The sequence below is a fragment of the Columba livia genome, unplaced genomic scaffold (assembly GCF_036013475.1).
Source record: "Columba livia isolate bColLiv1 breed racing homer unplaced genomic scaffold, bColLiv1.pat.W.v2 Scaffold_103, whole genome shotgun sequence".
NCBI classification, from domain to species: domain Eukaryota; kingdom Metazoa; phylum Chordata; class Aves; order Columbiformes; family Columbidae; genus Columba; species Columba livia.
This window is the reverse complement of record NW_027043008.1, coordinates 758,457-765,168: the sequence shown is the minus strand read 5'-3', so window position 1 is coordinate 765,168 and position 6,712 is coordinate 758,457.

Genomic DNA, 6,712 nt, shown 5'->3' with positions numbered 1-6,712 from the left:
TATGGAGAGATCTTGGTATTTTAGGCTTAGTCTAAGTGTCTCAAGTAGCTGGGGTTTTTGCTTGGGCCTAATCCATACGGTCTTATGGCTTTCCTCCTCGTCTGAAGACGAATGTGCTAGAAACTATAAAGCAAAAACATGTCCTGCAGCCTAGCCTTGCCTTGCCTGTCCTTGCCTGTCCCAGCCTTGCCTTATGTCCTTCTCATCCTGTTCTCTGTCCCATCCTCTCTCACTAACCCCTCGTCTGGCTGCATGTCTGTTCTTTCCTTTTCTCTCACTCTCCTGCTTCCTGCCTCTTTTCTTGCAATTCCTCCATCTCACTCCTGCAGCCCAACACTACTTTTTATTCTTCCTTCCCTTTCTCCTGCTCCCTTCGCTTTCTCCCTCTGTCCCATATCTTTCTTCCCGACTTGTCTCTTGGAGACTTTGGGCCAAACTGGCCCCAAGTCTGGGCATGGTTTGACAAGTTTTCAGAGGCCTGGCTCGCAGCAGCAGGGACACCTGGCAGTGACAGGCCCGGGGCTGACAGGCTCCCCATCCCCTAGGGGGCGCCTGGCTGCCACACCCAGCTGACATTGAACCTTTGTCACAATGCCCGCTACCGTGGCGAGGATGCGGTGGCTCTGCAGGTGACAGGGACACTGCAGGACTTGGTGTCAGCTCAGCAATTTCTCACTTCCCCTAAGAAGCGGAATTCTGCCAATTGCTGCCTTTGCTCTTGAAAGGATGTCATCAGGTGGGTGTTTTGGTGTCATACACTGAAAACAGAGCAGAAACTGTGAAATATTCCCATGATATGCATGGTCCCTGCCCCAAAGCACCATGACTCAGCCTAAGGAGATCTGCAGCTTATTTTTTTGTACTGCCAGCAGAATGTGGAAGTACAGTATAAAAACCATCCTTATGGAGAGATCTTTGTATTTTAGGCTTACTCTAAGTGTCTCAAGTAGCTGGGGTTTTTGCTTGGGCCTAATCCATACGGTCTTATGGCTTTCCTCCTCGTCTGAAGACGAATGTGCTAGAAACTATAAAGCAAAAACATGTCCTGCAGCCTAGCCTTGCCTTGCCTGTCCTTGCCTGTCCCAGCCTTGCCTTATGTCCTTCTCATCCTGTTCTCTGTCCCATCCTCTCTCACTAACCCCTCGTCTGGCTGCATGTCTGTTCTTTCCTTTTCTCTCACTCTCCTGCTTCCTGCCTCTTTTCTTGCAATTCCTCCATCTCACTCCTGCAGCCCAACACTACTTTTTATTCTTCCTTCCCTTTCTCCTGCTCCCTTCGCTTTCTCCCTCTGTCCCATATCTTTCTTCCCGACTTGTCTCTTGGAGACTTTGGGCCAAACTGGCCCAAAGTGGCCATGGTTTGACAAGTTTTCACAGGCCTGGCTCGCAGCAGCAGGGACACCAGGCAGTGACAGGCCCGGGGCTGACAGGCTCCCCATCCCCTAGGGGGCGCCTGGCTGCCACACCCAGCTGACATTGAACCTTTGTCACAATGCCCGCTACCGTGGCGAGGATGCGGTGGCTCTGCAGGTGACAGGGACACTGCAGGACTTGGTGTCAGCTCAGCAATTTCTCACTTCCCCATAAGAAGCGGAATTCTGCCAATTGCTGCCTTTGCTCTTGAAAGGATGTCATCAGGTGGGTGTTTTGGTGTCATACACTGAAAACAGAGCAGAAACTGTGAAATATTCCCATAATATGCATGGTCCCTGCCCCAAAGCACCATGACTCAGCCTAAGGAGATCTGCAGCTTATATTTTTGTACTGCCAGCAGATTGTCGAACTACGGTATAAAAACCATCCTTATGGAGAGATCTTGGTATTTTAGGCTTAGTCTAAGTGTCTCAAGTAGCTGGGGTTTTTGCTTGAGCCTAATCCATACGATCTTACGGTTTTCCTCCTCGTCTGAAGACGAATGTGCTAGAAACTATAAAGCAAAAACATGTCCTGCAGCCTAGCCTTGCCTTGCCTGTCCTTGCCTGTCCCAGCCGTGCCTTATGTCCTTCTCATCCTGTTCTCTGTCCCATCCTCTCTCACTAACCCCTCGTCTGGCTGCATGTCTGTTCTTTCCTTTTCTCTCACTCTCCTGCTTCCTGCCTCTTTTCTTGCAATTCCTCCATCTCACTCCTGCAGCCCAACACTACTTTTTATTCTTCCTTCCCTTTCTCCTGCTCCCTTCGCTTTCTCCCTCTGTCCCATATCTTTCTTCCCGACTTGTCTCTTGGAGACTTTGGGCCAAACTGGCCCCAAGTCTGGGCATGGTTTGACAAGTTTTCAGAGGCCTGGCTCGCAGCAGCAGGGACACCTGGCAGTGACAGGCCCGGGGCTGACAGGCTCCCCATCCCCTAGGGGGCACCTGGCTGCCACACCCAGCTGACATAGAACCTTTGTCACAATGCCCGCTACCGTGGCGAGGATGCGGTGGCTCTGCAGGTGACAGGGACACTGCAGGACTTGGTGTCAGCTCAGCAATTTCTCACTTCCCCTAAGAAGTGGAATTCTGCCAATTGCTGCCTTTGCTCTTGAAAGGATGTCATCAGGTGGGTGTTTTGGTGTCATACACTGAAAACAGAGCAGAAACTGTGAAATATTCCCATGATATGCATGGTCCCTGCCCCAAAGCACCATGACTCAGCCTAAGGAGATCTGCAGCTTATTTTTTTGTACTGCCAGCAGATTGTGGAATTACAGTATAAAAACCATCCTTATGGAGAGATCTTGGTATTTTAGGCTTAGTCTAAGTGTCTCAAGTAGCTGGGGTTTTTGCTTGGGCCTAATCCATACGGTCTTATGGCTTTCCTCCTCGTCTGAAGACGAATTTGCTAGAAACTATAAAGCAAAAACATGTCCTGCAGCCTAGCCTTGCCTTGCCTGTCCTTGCCTGTCCCAGCCTTGCCTTATGTCCTTCTCATCCTGTTCTCTGTCCCATCCTCTCTCACTAACCCCTCGTCTGGCTGCATGTCTGTTCTTTCCTTTTCTCTCACTCTCCTGCTTCCTGCCTCTTTTCTTGCAATTCCTCCATCTCACTCCTGCAGCCCAACACTACTTTTTATTCTTCCTTCCCTTTCTCCTGCTCCCTTCGCTTTCTCCCTCTGTCCCATATCTTTCTTCCCGACTTGGCTCTTGGAGACTTTGGGCCAAACTGGCCCCAAGTCTGGGCATGGTTTGACAAGTTTTCACAGGCCTGGCTCGCAGCAGCAGGGACAGCAGGCAGTGACAGGCCCGGGGCTGACAGGCTCCCCATCCCCTAGGGGGCGCCTGGCTGCCACACCCAGCTGACATTGAACCTTTGTCACAATGCCCGCTACCGTGGCGAGGATGCGGTGGCTCTGCAGGTGACAGGGACACTGCAGGACTTGGTGTCAGCTCAGCAATTTCTCACTTCCCCATAAGAAGCGGAATTCTGCCAATTGCTGCCTTTGCTCTTGAAAGGATGTCATCAGGTGGGTGTTTTGGTGTCATACACTGAAAACAGAGCAGAAACTGTGAAATATTCCCATGATATGCATGGTCCCTTCCCCAAAGCACCATGACTCAGCCTAAGGAGATCTGCAGCTTATATTTTTGTACTGCCAGCAGATTGTCGAACTACGGTATAAAAACCATCCTTATGGAGAGATCTTGGTATTTTAGGCTTAGTCTAAGTGTCTCAAGTAGCTGGGGTTTTTGCTTGAGCCTAATCCATACGATCTTACGGTTTTCCTCCTCGTCTGAAGACGAATGTGCTAGAAACTATAAAGCAAAAACATGTCCTGCAGCCTAGCCTTGCCTTGCCTGTCCTTGCCTGTCCCAGCCGTGCCTTATGTCCTTCTCATCCTGTTCTCTGTCCCATCCTCTCTCACTAACCCCTCGTCTGGCTGCATGTCTCTTCTTTCCTTTTCTCTCACTCTCCTGCTTCCTGCCTCTTTTCTTGCAATTCCTCCATCTCACTCCTGCAGCCCAACACTACTTTTTATTCTTCCTTCCCTTTCTCCTGCTCCCTTCGCTTTCTCCCTCTGTCCCATATCTTTCTTCCCGACTTGGCTCTTGGAGACTTTGGGCCAAACTGGCCCCAAGTCTGGGCATGGTTTGACAAGTTTTCAGAGGCCTGGCTCGCAGCAGCAGGGACACCTGGCAGTGACAGGCCCGGGGCTGACAGGCTCCCCATCCCCTAGGGGGCGCCTGGCTGCCACACCCAGCTGACATAGAACCTTTGTCACAATGCCCGCTACCGTGGCGAGGATGCGGTGGCTCTGCAGGTGACAGGGACACTGCAGGACTTGGTGTCAGCTCAGCAATTTCTCACTTCCCTTAAGAAGCGGAATTCTGCAAATTGCTGCCTTTGCTCTTGAAAGGATGTCATCAGGTGGGTGTTTTGGTGTCATACACTGAAAACAGAGCAGAAACTGTGAAATATTCCCATGATATGCTTGGTCCCTGCCCCAAAGCACCATGACTCAGCCTAAGGAGATCTGCAGCTTATATTTTTGTACTGCCAGCTGATTGTGGAAGTACAGTATAAAAACTGTCCTTATGGAGAGATCTTGGTATTTTAGGCTTAGTCTAAGTGTCTCAAGTAGCTGGGGTTTTTGCTTGGGCCTAATCCATACGGTCTTATGGCTTTCCTCCTAGTCTGAAGACGAATGTGCTAGAAACTATAAAGCAAAAACATGTCCTGCAGCCTAGACTTGTCTTGCCTGTCCTTGCCTGTCCCAGCCTTGCCTTATGTCTTTCTCATCCTGTTCTCTGTCCCATCCTCTCTCACTAAGCCCTCATCTGGCTGCATGTCTCTTCTTTCCTTTTCTCTCACTCTCCTGCTTCCTGCCTCTTTTCTTGCAATTCCTCCATCTCACTCCTGCAGCACAACACTACTTTTTATTCTTCCTTCCCTTTCTCCTGCTCCCTTCGCTTTCTCCCTCTGTCCCATATCTTTCTTCCCGACTTGTCTCTTGGAGACTTTGGGCCAAACTGGCCCCAAGTCTGGGCATGGTTTGACAAGTTTTCACAGGCCTGGCTGGTGGCAGCAGGGCCAGCAGGCAGTGACAGTGCTGGGGCTGACAGGCTCCCCATCCCCTAGGGGGCGCCTGGCTGCCACACCCAGCTGACATTGAACCTTTGTCACAATGCCCGCTACCGTGGCGAGGATGCGGTGGCTCTGCAGGTGACAGGGACACTGCAGGACTTGGTGTCAGCTCAGCAATTTCTCACTTCCCCTAAGAAGCGGAATTCTGCCAATTGCTGCCTTTGCTCTTGAAAGGATGTCATCAGGTGGGTGTTTTGGTGTCATACACTGAAAACAGAGCAGAAACTGTGAAATATTCCCATGATATGCATGGTCCCTGCCCCAAAGCACCATGACTCAGCCTAAGGAGATCTGCAGCTTATTTTTTTGTACTGCCAGCAGATTGTGGAAGTACAGTATAAAAACCATCCTTATGGAGAGATCTTGGTATTTTAGGCTTAGTCTAAGTGTCTCAAGTAGCTGGGGTTTTGGCTTGGGCCTAACCCATACGGTCTTATGGCTTTCCTCCTCGTCTGAAGACGAATGTGCTAGAAACTATAAAGCAAAAACATGTCCTGCAGCCTAGCCTTGCCTTGCCTGTCCTTGCCTGTCCCAGCCTTGCCTTATGTCCTTCTCATCCTGTTCTCTGTCCCATCCTCTCTCACTAACCCCTCGTCTGGCTGCATGTCTGTTCTTTCCTTTTCTCTCACTCTCCTGCTTCCTGCCTCTTTTCTTGCAATTCCTCCATCTCACTCCTGCAGCCCAACACTACTTTTTATTCTTCCTTCCCTTTCTCCTGCTCCCTTCGCTTTCTCCCTCTGTCCCATATCTTTCTTCCCGACTTGTCTCTTGGAGACTTTGGGCCAAACTGGCCCAAAGTGGCCATGGTTTGACAAGTTTTCACAGGCCTGGCTCGCAGCAGCAGGGACACCAGGCAGTGACAGGCCCGGGGCTGACAGGCTCCCCATCCCCTAGGGGGCGCCTGGCTGCCACACCCAGCTGACATTGAACCTTTGTCACAATGCCCGCTACCGTGGCGAGGATGCGGTGGCTCTGCAGGTGACAGGGACACTGCAGGACTTGGTGTCAGCTCAGCAATTTCTCACTTCCCCATAAGAAGCGGAATTCTGCCAATTGCTGCCTTTGCTCTTGAAAGGATGTCATCAGGTGGGTGTTTTGGTGTCATACACTGAAAACAGAGCAGAAACTGTGAAATATTCCCATAATATGCATGGTCCCTGCCCCAAAGCACCATGACTCAGCCTAAGGAGATCTGCAGCTTATATTTTTGTACTGCCAGCAGATTGTCGAACTACGGTATAAAAACCATCCTTATGGAGAGATCTTGGTATTTTAGGCTTAGTCTAAGTGTCTCAAGTAGCTGGGGTTTTTGCTTGAGCCTAATCCATACGATCTTACGGTTTTCCTCCTCGTCTGAAGACGAATGTGCTAGAAACTATAAAGCAAAAACATATCCTGCAGCCTAGCCTTGCCTTGCCTGTCCTTGCCTGTCCCAGCCGTGCCTTATGTCCTTCTCATCCTGTTCTCTGTCCCATCCTCTCTCACTAACCCCTCGTCTGGCTGCATGTCTGTTCTTTCCTTTTCTCTCACTCTCCTGCTTCCTGCCTCTTTTCTTGCAATTCCTCCATCTCACTCCTGCAGCCCAACACTACTTTTTATTCTTCCTTCCCTTTCTCCTGCTCCCTTCGCTTTCTCCCTCTGTCCCATATCT